This window comes from Leucoraja erinacea, chromosome 4, assembly GCF_028641065.1.
Source record: "Leucoraja erinacea ecotype New England chromosome 4, Leri_hhj_1, whole genome shotgun sequence".
NCBI classification, from domain to species: domain Eukaryota; kingdom Metazoa; phylum Chordata; class Chondrichthyes; order Rajiformes; family Rajidae; genus Leucoraja; species Leucoraja erinaceus.
The window spans coordinates 9,074,052-9,089,506 of record NC_073380.1 but is presented as its reverse complement, the minus strand read 5'-3'; the positions used below and the strand labels follow the sequence as shown (position 1 = coordinate 9,089,506).

At 45.8% G+C, this 15,455-nt stretch overlaps 1 protein-coding gene across 3 annotated transcripts in view; it reads right to left on the bottom strand.

Moving 5' to 3' along the window:
- LOC129696137 (matrix metalloproteinase-16-like) overlaps positions 1-15,455 on the bottom strand; it is a 208,985-nt gene that overhangs the window by 83,358 nt on the left and 110,172 nt on the right. The gene's annotated exons all lie outside the window — the stretch shown is intronic.

Sequence of the window (15,455 nt, the reverse complement as noted above, 5' to 3'; positions counted from 1 at the left end):
GGCTCTTAAAAATAGCGGAGTCAGGGGATTATGGGGAGAAGGCAGGAACGGGGCACTGATTGGGGATGATCAGCCATGATCACATTGAATGGCGGTGCTGGCTCGAAGGGCCAAATGGCCTACTCCTGCACCTATTGTCTATTGTCTATTGAATCCGGAGCACCCGGAGAAAATCCACACAGTAACAGGGGGAACATACAAACTCCGTGCAGACAGCACCCGTAGTCAGGATTAAATCCGGGTCTCTGTGGCTGTAAAGCAGTAACTCACCGTTGTGCTGTCCTAAACTGACTATTAGTTCAATCATTCAATACACTAGCAATCCCATGAGACTTACTACATAGGAATGATTTAGTTTAGTTTTGTTTATTGATACAGCGTGGAAACAGGCCTTTCGGCCCACCGAGTCTGCGTCGCCCAGCGATCCTACACATACACCAAGCCAATGAACCTAAAAACCTATACGAGTGTGGGCGGAAACCGAAGATCTCAGAGAAAACCCACGTGGTAACGGGAGGAACGTACAAACTCCATACAGAACAGCACCCGTAGTCGGGATCGAACCTGGGTCTCCGGCGCTGAAAGCACTGCAAACGCAGCAACTCTACCGCTGTGCCACCGCGCAGGCCGGGAATGATGTAGAATATTTACAATCCATCCAAAAGAGCGAGTGGTGTCGTGTTATTTATACTGTTCATTATGTTTGACCATCATCATTTATTATCTAAAGCAGTGAATTGTCAATGCTAATGCTCAAATGTGAGATTTGGGCCTGTTGCTATACTTCTGCAGCGTTTTGTTATTTCTCCAAAGGGTTCTTCAGTGACTATTATCAGCAAGGGCATTGCATTAACAGAACGTAATGAATGCTATATTTTTTTTTTACCCTCCCTACGTTCATGTGATAGGAGCAGAATTAGGCCATTCGGCCCATCAAGTCTACTCCGCCATTCAACCGTGGCTGATCTTTCCCTCCTAACCCCATCTGGGGACTTGGCTGGGGTGGGGACAGGGGGGGGGGGGGGGGGAAATGGAGAAGGGATGAGTACTTTTTGTTATGGAGTAACTCAACAGCACAGGCAGCATCTCGGGACAGAAGGAATGGGTGACGCTTCGGGCGAGACCCTTCTTCAGAACTATTCCTTCTCTCTAGAGATGCTGCCTGTCCCGCTGAGTTACTCCAGCATTTTGCTTCTGGCTTCAGTGCAAACCTGCATCTGCAGTTCCTTCCTACACAGTACTTTTTGTAACTTTTTCAGGTGTCTTTGTGGTGACGTCTTTGTGTACTTTGTTTGGAAGAACAAAGAATTTCACTCTACCTAGGTGCCCAGTGACATTAAAGTATCATCATCACACACATGAAGACCTCCGTTTGAGAGGGGGTTCGGCTGTCTGAGGGACTCATTCTCCTCGATAGCAGATGCTATTTCACTGGGATGCTCAATAACGCTCGAAGAGACTGCAGTTTTCTCCAAAGGAATTAACTGAATTGTTTAGTCGCTAATTAGCTCAATCCAAAAGGGAGTGATCTTCGTGACTAATAGCTAAGTTACTGGCAAATGATTCAGCTATCACACTATGCAATGAACAACAGCACAACACGCAGTCTCCATTTGACAATCACCAAACTCCTGTGTAAGGAGCAAGATTCCCATGTGTCACTCTTCCGTGCAGTCAATTTCCCATTTGTCCCAATTATTTGACAATAGACAATAGACAATAAGTGCAGGAGTAGGCCATTCGGCCCTTCGAGCCAGCACCGGGATCATCCCCAATCAGTACCCCGTTCCTGCCTTTTCCCCATATCCCCTGACTCCGCTATTTTTAAGAGCCCTATCTAGATCTCTCTTGAAAGCATCCAGAGAACCCGCCTCCACCGCACTCTGAGGCAGAGAATTCCACAGACTCACAACTCTGTGTGAGAAAAAGTGTTTCCTCGTCTCCGTTCTAAATGGCTTACTCCTTATTCTTAAACTGTGCGATCTATTTGGGAATAGATCGGGTAGACGCACAGAGTCTCTTGCCCAGAGTAAGAGAATCGATAACCAGAGGTGAATTGGTGATTCCTTTTAAATCTTTTCCCCTTCACATGGAAACATAGAACTGTTTTTCTATGTTCTATGTTTCTATGTGAAGGGGGAAAGTTTTAATAGGAAACTGAGAGGTTTAATTTTTTCACACAAAGAGTGCTGGGCGTATGGAACGAGCTGCCAGAGGAGGTCGTTGAGGCAGGGACTATTGCAATGTTTAAGAAATAATTAGGCAGGTACTTGAATCAGACTGGTTTAGAGGGATATGTGGGAAATGCAGGCAGGTGGGACTAGTGCAGATGGGACATGTTGGTTGGTGTGGGCTAGTTGGGCCGAACAGCCTGCTAATGATCGGTGATAAGGTCGTTAGCACTCGTGTGCCTTCACTCTGCATGGCTGCACTTATGTGTTGCTATCAAACTAAAGAAAAAGCTGCACCTTGTACATGTTTCCAACTCTTTCCCTCCTCAGTTGCAATAGAATAGACAATAGCTGCAGGAGTAGGCCATTCGGCCCCTCGAGACAGCACTGCCATTCAATGTGATCATGGCTGATCATCCACAATCAGTACCCGGTTCCTGCCTTCTCCCCATATCCTTTGACTCCGCTATCTTTAAGAGGTCCATCTAACGTACTTGAAAGCATACAGATAATTTGCCTCCACTGCCTTCTGAGGCAGGCAATTCCACAGATTCACAACTCGCTGGGTGAAGAAGTTTTTCCTCGTCTCCATTCTAAATGGCCTTCCCCTTATTCTTAAACTGTGGCCCCTGGTTCTGGACTCCACCAACATCTGGAACATGTTTCCTGCCTCTAGCGTGTCTGGCCACAATTGCCACTGTGAGGAAAAACAGCTGAGCACTCTCCAAATTATAAATGATAATTAATGAAGTAACATAAGCAACATAGTATGAACTACTCCACTCTACAACAAAGTGTGATATTCAATATCTCAGTCTAATTAAAACGAAAGAAAGAGAATCAATGGTAATTATGAACAAAAAAAAGCACATATGATTGAATTGTCTATACTAGTAATAACTATCTGTTGCTTCTAGTCAGTACTGATATGAAGTATGATCTTGAGAACAATTAATTGGATTTCATCGTTTTTTTGTAGGAAAGATTTAAAAAAAATTAAACGTAGCTGACACATCTATTCAATACAATCATCGTTATGAATATCTAGGGATGATGAGTTATATCAAATCATGAGAAGAATAGATCGGGTAGACGCAGAGTCTCCAGCCCAGCACTTTAAAAAAATGTAAGCCAGCATCTGCAGTTCCTTGCTGCCTGGTAGACAATAAATGTCACTACATTGCAACGGCATAAAAGTCAAGCTGTATACTGTATATGCTCCTGTCCAGCTCTACCAGATGAAGAACAGTGATGCTGTCCCTGAGTCGTAGTCATTCAGCATGGAAACAGGCCCTTTGGCCCAACTTGCCCACACTGATCAATGACTTGGATGAGAACATACAGGGCACGATTAGCAAGTTTGCTGATGACACAGTTTGCTGATTAGTGGTTTTGCAGATAGTGAAGATGGTTGTGAAAGGTTGCAGCAGGATCTGGATCGATTGGCCAGATGGGCGGAGGAATGGTTGATGGAATTTAATACAGAGAAGTGTGAGGTGTTGCATTTTGGGATGCCGAACAAAGGCAGGACCCAACGATAAATGGCAGGTCTCTGGGTAGTGTTGTAGAGCAGAGGGATCCAGGAGTACAGGTGCATGGTTCCTTGGAGATCGAGTCGCAGGTAGATAAGGTAGTCAAAAAGGCTTTTGGCACTTTGGCCTTCATTAGTCAGAGTATTGAATACAGACGTTGGGAGATCATGTTGCAGTTGTACAAGACGTTGGTGAGATCGGGTAGATGCTCAGAGTCTTTTGCCCAGGGTAGGGGAATCGAGGACCAGAGGACATAGGTTCAAGGTGAAGGGGAGAAGAGTTAATAGGAATCTGAGGGATAACTTTTTCCACACAGTGTGGGTGTATGGAACGAGCTGCCAGAGCAGATAGTTGAGGCTGGGACTATCCCATTGTTTAAGAAACAGTTAGACAGATACATTGATAGGACAGGTTTGGAGGTATATGGACCAAGCGCAGGCAAGTGGGACATCGGTGGTGGTGTGGGCGAGTTGGGCCGAAGAGCCTGTTTCCACACAATATCACTCTATGACTGATCAACAGGTCCTAAAACAAAGTGCTGGAGGAAGTCAGCGGGCAAGGCAGCCTCTGTGGAGGGAAATTAAACATAGAAACATAGAAAATAGGTGCAGGTGTAGGCCATTTGGCCCTTAGAGCCAGCACCGCCATTCAATATGATCATGGCTGATTCTCCACAATCAGTAGTCTGTTCCGGCTTTCTCCCTATATCCCTTGATTCCGTTAGCCCAAAGAGCTAAATCTAACTCTTTCTTGAATACATCCAGTGAATTGGCCTCCACTGCCTTCTGTGGCAGAGAATTCCACAGATTCACAACTCTCTGGGTGAAAAGGTTTTTCCTCATCTCAGTCCTAAATGGCCTACCCCTTATTCTTAAACCGTGACCCCTGGTTTTGGACTCCCCCAACAATTGAGAACATTTTTCCTGCATCTAGCCTGTCCAGTCCCTTAAGAATTTTATGTTTCTATAAGATATCCTCTCATCCTTTTAAATTCCAGTGAATATAAGCCCAGACAAATGGACAGACAACATTTCGGGTTGTCTGTCCATGATTGAATAGCAAGTAGACTCGATGGGCCGAATGGCCTAATTCTACTCCAGTAACTTGTGGACATTTCCTGTATTTCAGTTTTGATGGTCTAACTCTGTTATGCTGTTGAAAAGTACCCACAAATTGGCATGATTGTTGGCTGGTAGTTTTGCAGATCCTTGTGGCTTATTATTGATACATTGATATTGCTTATCAAATTGGTGTTGTGGTTATCATCTGAGAATACAAGCTTATTAGCAATAATTCTGGAAACTTAATCTTTCGTTCTTCTTGTACTCAGACAGATTATATTTCATGTCCCCACTCCAAGGCGGGTAACTATATTGCAAAACCGAAATCTGCCAATGGTGTTCTAACTTGATACCTTTCGGTGGTGCAGCAGTGGAGTTGCTGTCTTACAGCGCCAGAGACCCGGGTTCGATCCTGGTCACGGGTGCTTGTCTGTACGGAGTATGTACATCTCCAGTGCCGGATTTAGATGAAGAGAGGCCCTAAGCTGTTCCACTTGTGAGGCCCCCAACGACCGGACAGCCATGGTGGCCAAATCTCCCACAATTCAAAGCGAGGGAGAAAGTGCCCAGCGCCGACCAGTTGCCGTTGCAGTGCGCATGCGCAGGGTGGCAGATGATGTGCTGGCCGTGGTTGTGCGCATGCGCAAGGCGGCCTGCCGTGCCGGTGGATGAGGAGCGAGCGGAGCCCGGCGGCCCGGACACGGATAGCGGGGGGAGATGGAGAGAGAGAGATAGAGAGGGGGGCCGCCCAGAGTTGAACGGTAGGTGTTCTGCCTTGGCCAGAGGACCCCCTAGACCTCGAGGCCCATCAAATTTTTCGGGGGGCCCCCTAGAAAGTGGGGGCCCTAAGCTATAGCTTGTTTAGCTTATACGTAAATCCAGCACTGTACGTTCTCCCCGTGACCTGCGTAGGTTTTCTCCAAGATCTTCGGTTTCTTCCCACACTCCAAAGACGTACAGGTTTGTAGGTTAATTGGCTTGGTGTAAATGTAAAATTGTCCCTAGTGTGTGTAGGGTGGTGTTAATGTCCGGGGATTACTGGACGGTGCGGACTCGATGGGCTGAAGGGCCTGTTTCCATGACATATCTTTAAACTAAGGTAAACTAACTCTCTCAGAAATGTGGCCTCCAGAACGACACCAAATTTTGTGCTCACTTCATTCTTCGTTGCATTACTTCACATTAATGAGAATGATATTGAAGGCTTTGTGGCCAAGTTTGCGGATGATACGAAACTAGGTAGAAGGGAAGGAAGTGTAGAGAAAGCAGGGAGTCTGCAGAAGGACTTGGACAGCTTGGGAGAGTGGGCGGAGAAGTGGCAGATGGAATATAGTGTAGCAAAGTGTGGAGTCATGCATTTTGGTAGGAGGAATAACGGCCTGGACTATTTTCTAAATGGGGAGAGAATCCAGAAATCGGAGGCGCAAAGGGACTTGGGTGTGCTGGTCCAGGATTCCCAAAAGGTTCATCCGGGGAATTCTTTGCCACAGAAGGCTGTGCAGGCATCAGTGGATATTTTTAAGGCTGAGATAGATAGATTCTTGATTAGTCCAGGTGTCAGATTATGGGGAAAAGACAGGAGAATGGGGTTAGGAGGGAGAGATATATCAGCCATGATTGAATGGCGGAGTAGACGTGATGGGCTGAATGGCCTAATTCTACTCCTATCACTTATGACTTTATGATCTTATGATATAGCCCGTATTTGAAGGAAAGAGTATTGTTCACTCTTGGCAATAATGTAATGATACTGATCCGTGAAAGGACTACAAGAACAACTTAATATATACGGTAAATGCCAACAAAATGTAATGATCAGTAGTTTCTTTGACACAGCTCATCCCTGACTTTCACACGTGCAACTTGAGTTTACAAGCTGGGCTTAATTCCCACATTAGATAGGCACAAAATGCTGGAGTAAAAGGCCTGTCACACTTAGGAGACCTAAACAGCAACCTCTGGTGACCTTGCCCACCACCCAAAAAAAAATCAAGGTCGAGGTTACCTGCAACCTCCTACCACCTCCCACGCATATGTTGAAAACCTTCCTCGATTATGAAGAAAACCAGCTTCAACTAGACCTGCGACTAAAAAATTATCGATTTTTAAAACAGCAACAACCTATTTTTAGTCGAGGCCGGTTTGAATCATGATGAAAAAATAGCAGCAACCTAGATGAAGCCTCGACCACGCGGAAACCACTTTCGACCATTAGGGAGAGTGACCAAAACCTCCTGTGACCTCATGGAGACCTTGTGTGGCGGGCAAGGTCACCAGAGGCTGCTGTTTAGGTCTCCGAAGTGGGACAGGCCCTTAACTCAGCTGGTCAGGCAGACGGGAGGAAACCGGAGCACCCGGAGAAAACCTGCGTGGTCACAGGGAGAAAGTCAAACTCCATACGGAGAGCACCCGTAGTCAAGATCGTCTCTGACGCTGTGAGGCAGCACCTCCACTATTGTGCCACCGTGACGCACCTTTCAAGGAACTATTGAGTGACAATGGCCTGAAATAGTTTTCTCCATTTCAGTGCATTAAAAAAAAATTACATTTTCTGCTTTCATTCCCATTGCTTATCTCAAAATCACAATCTGCTTTGTAACTCAGCATCCACCAAGATTGAGTAATTGGCCTTGAAATGAGACAACAATGAAGCTGATAGCTCAACAAAAAGCAGAGTGCTCTAGCTAGCAATCAGTTCAGTTAATAACAGGGAGCATGGGATTACTTTCCTCAGACTGAGGGAATTAAAATATCTTCTGCGTACATTAAGTTTGGTGCTTATTTATCCAAGGCAGACAGAAAACAGAAAAAGAGCAATCAGCGCAAAGACTGCAGCGGCATTAGTATAGTTCTAGCCACTTAATGTCACAAATTGCCCAGGTCTGTAGAGATACTGCTAGAGATACAATAGAAATGGTTTCACTAGGAACTAGCATGAGTACACTTACTGATGTTGTATGATTTTGGACACACTAGTCAACCTGAGGAGCACCTTCAGCAACAGGCTGGTTCCAGCAAGATGCAGGACAGAATGCCATAGGAGATGTGGTTATCCAATTCCTCCCCCTTCGGTCATGGGGTAGACCGAGTGACTCTCACCCCCCCCCCCCCCACCCCCCCCGATCTTTGCACATCCCCAATCTGTTCCGCTCGTCACTTTAATTTCATGTTTCATGTATTTTGTGTTTTTATGACGATTAGCATAATCCTGGGATAAGTAATGTTCTATCGAATCGTATTGTATCGTGTGATCATATTGAATGGCGGTGCTGGCTCAAAGGGCCGAATGGCCTACTCCTGCACCTATTTTCTATGTTTCTATGAACTGCAGATGCTGGTTCATAACAATAGATACAAAGTGCTGGAGTAACTCAGTGGATCAGGCAGCATCTCTGGAGAACATGGATAGATGACGTTTCGGTTCGTGGTCCTTCTTCAGACTGATGTGGTCAGGAAGGGGCGGGGGGGAAGAGGTGGGGAAAGCTAGAACAGAGGTGGAGGCACGGCATGGCCTGGGTGGGGAGTGTTAGGTGAATACAGGTGATGAGGGTTTGGTTTGGCAAAAGGTAAGACAAAGGCCAGAAATCAAAAGACAAAAAAGGTGAGCTAAGGAGGTGAGGATAGAACAGGTGCAAATTGTGAAAGCAGAAAAAGATGGTGTACAGTAGAGTTGCTGCCTTACAATGCCCGAGACCAGATTTCAATCCTGACTTGTCTGGAGGGAGTTTGTGTTTTCTCCCCGTGACCTGGGTGGGTTTTCGCTGGGACCTCCGGTTTCTTCCCACGTTCCAAAGACATACAGGTTTGCAGGTTAATTGGCTTGATGTAAATGTAAAATTGTTCCTAGTGTGTGTTGGGTAATATTAATGGCCGGTGCGGACTCGGTGGACTGAAGGGCCTGTTTCCCACGCTATATATCTCTAAACTGAGCTAAACTAACTCTCTCAGAAATGTGGCCTCCAGAATGACCACATTTTTCTGCTCAATTCATTCTTCTTTGCATTACTTGACATCAATGAGGACGATATTGAAGGCTTTGTGGCCAAGTTTGCGGATAATACGAAACAGGGTGGAGGGGAAGGTAGCGTAGAGAAAGCAGGGACTCTTGCAGAAGGACTTGGACAGCTTGGGAGAGTGGGCAGAGAAGTGGCAGATGGAAAAATGAAACAAAACTAAACAGGAAGAGAGGTGGAAGGGGCAGGGGGAGGAGGACGGAGAGAAATGGGTGTGGATCTAGAATGGGAGAAAACTGGGGAGGAGAAAGCGGGGGGGGGGGGTGTTATTTGTAGATTCCTACCTAAAATTGGACAATTCAACGTTCATGCCATTTGGTTATAAGCTAATCCGAGGAGAATACAAGGTGCTGTTCCTCCAATTTCTGCTGGGCCTCACTCTGGCAATGGAGGAGGCCCAGGACAGAAGGGACAGTGTGGGAATGGGAAGCGGAGTTAAAATGGTTTGCAACCCGGATAACCAGCAGGCCTTGGTGGACCGCGCTCGACGTAAAAGTTTGCCATGATCACAATGAATGGCGGTGCTGGCTCGAAGGGCCGAATGGCCTCCTCCTGCACCTATTCTCTGTGTTTCTATCTACAATTGGTCTCCCTGGTGCAAAGAGGCATTCCCCTGCACCTGTATCCACCTATCACTTGCCCGACTTTGTGCTGCCACCACCTCCCTCCAGCTTTCGCCCCGTGCCTCATCAATCTGAAGAAGGGGACCTGACCCGAAACCTCTTCTACCCATGTTCTCCAGAGATGCTGCCTGACCTGCTGAGTTACTCCAGCACACAGGCACAACACCGGCTGAAGGGCCTGTTTCCATACTATCTCTAAAGTCTAATGTCTAACGTCATCTAGTCAGGTTCTCCAGTGATGCTGCCGGATCCACTGAGTTACTCCAACACTTTGTGTCCTAAACCAGCATCTGTACTGTGTAGGGAGGAACCATAAATGTTGGATAACACCGAAGATAGACACAAATTGCTGGAGTAACTCAGCGGGCCAGGCAGCATCTCCTGGGAAAAAGAGTAGGTGACGTTTTGGGTCAGAACCCTTCTTTAGACTGGTTTCTACATAGTACCTTTGAACATTCTTACCTGATGATTTTTTTTTTTAGAGATAAAGCGTGGAAACAGGCCCTTCGGCCCACCAGGTTTGAACAGACCAACGATCAACCATACACTAGTTCTATCCAAAGATAGACATAAAATGCTGGAGGAACAGGCAGCGGAACTAGTTGCTAATCACCTTAATTCCACCCATTCCCACACTGACCTTTCTGTCCTGGGCCTCCTCCATTGTCAGAGTGAGGCCCAGCGAAAATTGGAGGAACAGCACCTCATATTTCGCTTGGGCAGCTTACACCCCAGCGGTATGAATATTGACTTCTCTAACTTCAAGTAACCCTTGCTCTGGAATTCTCTGCCACAGAAGGTAGTTGAGGCCAGTTCATTGGCTATATTTAAGAGGGAGTTAGATGTGGCCCTTGTGGCTAAAGGGATCAGGGGGTATGGAGAAAAGGCAGGTACAGGATACTGAGTTGGATGATCAGCCATGATCATATTGAATGGCGTGCAGGCTCGAAGGGCCGAATGGCCTACTCCTGCACCTATTTTCTATGTTTCTATGCCTTCCGTCTCTCTCCATCGCTCCCCCCTTACCAGTTCTCCGACTAGACTGACTGTCCTTGTTTACATTTTTTTAATCTCTTTGCTTTGTTGTTACCTTCTCCTAGCTAACAATGATCTATTCTACATGTTCCTTTAACTCGTTTTCACACCTTACTTTTCCTTATCTCTGTATCTCCCTCTCCCCTGATTCAGTCCGAAGAAAGGTCTCGATCCGAAAAGTCACCTGTTCCTTCTATCCAGAGATGCCACATGTCCCGCTGAGTTACTCCAGCATTTCGTGTCTACCTTCGGTTTAAACGTGCAACACTAGTTCTGTCCTACGCACTAGGTACAATTTACAGAGTCGAATTCACCTACAAACCCGCACGTCTTTCGAGTGTGGGAGGAAACCGGATCACCCGGAGAAAACCGTCGCGGTCACAGGGAGAACGTACAAACACCGTACAGACAAGCACCCGAGGTCGAACCTGGTTCTCTGGCGCTGTAAGGCAGCAGCTCTACCGCTGCGCCACTGTGCAACAGAGATTCCCTTTTGCACAGTAGAGATGATCAGATCTTTGTCTCTTGCTTTCCTCAAGGTCATCAGTTTGCACTGTTTCTCACTGCTATTAGTTGGACGTAGTTGTTCGGTGTGTGTCGAGCTCGCTTCACTTCATTTTATTACGTGGATAATGACACCTTAATGGCTTCACATTTTTTATTTTAATGTTTGTTTGACTGGATCTTGGCACGGATGTGGAGGCCAAGTCAATGGATATTTTTAAGGCAGAGATTGATAGGTTCTTGATTAGTTCGGGTGTCAGGGGTTATAGGAAGAAGGCAGGAGAATGGGATTAGGATGGAGAGATAGATCAGCCATGATTGAATGGAGGAGGAGACTTGATGGGGTGAGCGGCCTAATTCTGCTACTAGCACTTACGAATTTCTGAACATGACTTCCTGCAGGTGATCCCAATCGCATGCAGAATAATAGGTAGGAAGGAACGACAGATACTGGTTCACACCGAAGATAGACGCAAAATGCCCAAGTAACTCAGCAGGATAGGCAGCATCTTTGGATAGAAAGAATGGGTGACGTTTCAAGTCGAGACCCTTCTTCTGACAGAGTCAGGTGAGAGGGAGATACAGAGAAAAGGAAGTGTATGGGTTGAGGTGTAAAATAAATGTATAAAATTATACATTATCCAAGGATTGGAGTATTCTTAAGGGGTTGGACAGGCTAGATGCAGGAAGATTGTCCCGATGTTGTGGAAGTCACAGTTTAAGGATAAGGGGGAAATTTTTTAGGACCGAGATGAGAAAAACATTTTTCACACAGAGAGTGGTGAATCTCTGGAATTATCTGCCACAGAAGGTAGTTGAGGCCAGTTCATTGACTATATTTAAGAGGGAGCTAGATGTGGCCCTTGTGGCTAAAGATATCAGGTACATCAACATGCGCAATAATTTGTAAAAAGCTTTTCATCATGTCAAACCGCTAGCATTTATTTCAAGAGGGCTGGAGTACATAAACAGTGATGTAATGCTGAGGCTCTATAGGTCTTTGGTCAGGCCGCATTTGGAGTATTGTGAGCAATACTGAACACCATATCTGAAGAGGGATGTGCTGGCGCTGGAGAGGGTCCAGGGGAGGTTTACAAGAATGATCCCAGGAATGTGTGGGATGACTTGTGATGAGCGTTTGACGGCACTAGGCCTGTACTCGCTGGAGTTCAGAAGAATGACGGGGGACCTCATTGAAACTTACCGAATAGTGAAAGGCTTGGATAGAGTGGATGTGGAGAGGATGTTTCCACGAGTGGAGAGTCTTGGTCTAGACGTCACAGCCTCAGAATTAAAGGACATTCCTTTGGGAAGGAGATGAGAAGGAATTTCTTTAGTCCAAGGGTGGTGAATCTGTGGAATTCTTTGCCACAGACGGCTGTGGAGGCCAAGCCAATGGATATTTTTAAGGCAGAGATGGATAGATTCTTGATTAGTATGGGTGTCAGGGACAATGGGGAGAAGGTAGGAGAATGGGGTTAGGAGGGAGCGATATATATCAGCCATGATTGAATGCCAGAGTAGACTAGATGGGCTGAATGGCCTAATTCTGCTCCTATTACTCATGACCTTATGGACTTTCTTATTCTGATATATCAATTAAACTGGTCAGGCTATGCAGCAATGCCTCCCAGTTAAGTGAATTGTGGAAGAGACTATATATGGATAATGTAGGCATCAAAGAGATGTCAGGGTAATGCATCTTAATGAACAGCATCCTTTGAAATGAAGCAGCTGTGGCCTGGGTTTTCTCTTTATTTTAGTGTTGTCCCTCAAGATTAAAAAGTAACCCAGTCAGTCAGTGTCTGATGTATTTATAGGATCAATTCCTAATATGGTTTATCAACTACCTGCAAGGTCAAGCCACCTTTTAAAGTATGTGGAAACAAAGAACTGCAGGTGCTGGTTTACACAAAAGGACACAAAGTGCCAGAGTAACAAAGTGCTGGGGTGTCAGGAGTTCCGAACTTCATAAGTTCCAGGAGCAGAATTAGGCCATTCGGCCCATCAAGTCTCCTCCGTCATTCAATCATCTTTCCCTCTCAACCCCATTCTCCTGCCTTCGCCCCTTGACATCCTTACTGGTCAATCTCCACCTTAAAAATATTTGTTGACTTGGCCTCCACAGCCGCTTGTGGCAAGGAATTCCACAGAATCACCACCCTCTTAAAGCCCTCCGTTTCTTAATCGACCGCAGAACCAACCAATCCCCGTTTACCGATACTCTCCTCCGCCTAGCAGAGCTGGTCCTTACCCGCAACAACTTTTCGTTTGACTCCTCCCATCTCCTCCAAATCCAAGGCGTAGCTACGGGCACACGCATGGGCCCTAGCTATGCCTGCCTCTTTGTAGGGTACGTCGAACAATCCTTGTTCGGGATGTACCGTGGCCCTATCCTCGAACTCTACCTCCACTACATTGACGACTGCATTGGTGCCACCTCCTGCACCCACACACAACTCGCTGACTTCATCCATTTCACGACTAACTTCCATCCGGTAGGTATGTTACAAAACCTACCTGAATCGTGGCTGAGCATCTGCCCTACCCCGTGTACGCGATTTTGGCGCTGTTTAGAGGGGGCGGGTTTAAAACGCGATTTTTACTAGGCTGTTCCAATCGAAAATGTTCAGCCTAGTAAATCATTAACGGAAAATCGCTGAAAGACTCCGTCGCAAAAGGTATTATTAGTTTTTATGGCCTTGTATAATATTTATAGTAGTTTAAAAATCACTCTCTCACTCCGCAACCTCTCGCAGCCCCAAGGTTTTATAAAGCAAACAATTAAAGGTATGTACCTTATTTTTACATTAAATGGGGCTTGTATATAACCCTGTTATTAAAGTTTTCTATAGCGAGTAGTTCATTTTGGGCTCCTTATATCCCGCAGTATTTTTCTGGGCACTTGAGGGCACAAATCCAGCGCAATGTGAACGTTCTAAACCAGCGTGTTCACAGGAACCCACTAGAAAGCCGATTTAAATTGACTTTTATTTACAGCAAATGAACACTAAATTCCTTCCATTTGGCCTATAAATTGATGTAAATGAGATTTAAAAATCATGTTTTATTGTGAATTATTTGTGAATATTATTTGGACACTTGGGCTATTTAAAAATGTTAATCATTTATTAAGAAATGGATAGATGTTTAGATCTAGTAAATTGAAGTTTGAAATTAGCTACAATTGGGTAACTAACTAATTATATGCTTTAATTTCAGGTCATCCAAGTAAGATTATTTTATATTTGTTTCAGAATGCTTCAATCTATGATAACTGAAAATTTCATTCAGTTCTCTTAATTTTTAAGAAGGTTACGGGCTTTTGACTGTCCACGATCACAGCATTTTTGTTGTGTCCATAGAAAATCAATAGGGAACAAGATGCTAATTTTCGAGTATAAACATGGCCATAACTTTTTTATTACTTGAGATATGAAAGTGAATTAGGTGTCAAATTAAACTTATTGTTATGCTTTATCTGATGGGATAAATTGCAGACTTGATTTTTTAAATCTCAAAATTTTGTAACATTGCTACATCCGGCACTCAAATTCACCTGGACCAGTTCCGACATCTCCCCACCGTTTCTAGACCTCACTATCTCCATCGCAGGTAACAGACTACAGACCGACATATACTATAAACCCACTGACTCCCATGGCTATCTGGACTCACTTCCTCCCACCCTGCTTCCTGTAAGGACTCCATCCCCTACTCCCAATTCCTCCGTCTACGCTGCATCTGCTCCCAGGATGAGGTGTTCCACACCTGGGCATCTGAGATGTCCTCATTCTTTAGTGAATGGGGGTTCCCCTCTTCGACTATAGATGAGGCTCTCACCAGGGTCTCTTCTATACCCCGCACAACTCTGCTCTCACTCCCCATCTCCCTACTGGTAACAAGGGCAGAGTCCCTCTTGTTCTCACCTTCCACCCTACCAGCTGATCCCACCACTGGCCACATCTTCCCATCTCTTCCCCTTTCGGCTTTCCCCTGGGGAGGGGGAGCAGGGGAGGGGGAGCTCCCTCCGTAATCCCTGGTCAATTCGTCCCATCCCACCAAAACCACCCCCTCCCCTGGCATTTGTCGCTTTACCTCCCCCCTTGACTCCATCCAAGGACCTAAGCAGTCTTTCCAGGTGCAGCAGAGGTTCACCTGCATCTCCTCCAACCTCATCTATTGCATCCACTGCTCTAGGTGTCAGCTGCTCTACATCAGTGAGACCAAGCGTAGGCTTGGCGATCGCTTCGCCCAACACCTTTGCTCAGTTTGCAATAACCAACCTGATCTCCCGGTGGCTCAGCAGTTCAACTCCCCCTCCCATTTACGAATCCGACCTTTGTGGCGTGGGCCTCCTCCATGGCCAGAGTGAGTTCCCACCGTAAATTTTAATCTACCTTCGATTTTTCCAGCATCTGCAGTTCCTTCTTAAACACTTCACTTTGTGTCCTCCTTTTACATCCGTTTCATCGCAGTTTGCAAGGCATGACATAAACATCAAGTGTGATTCAAA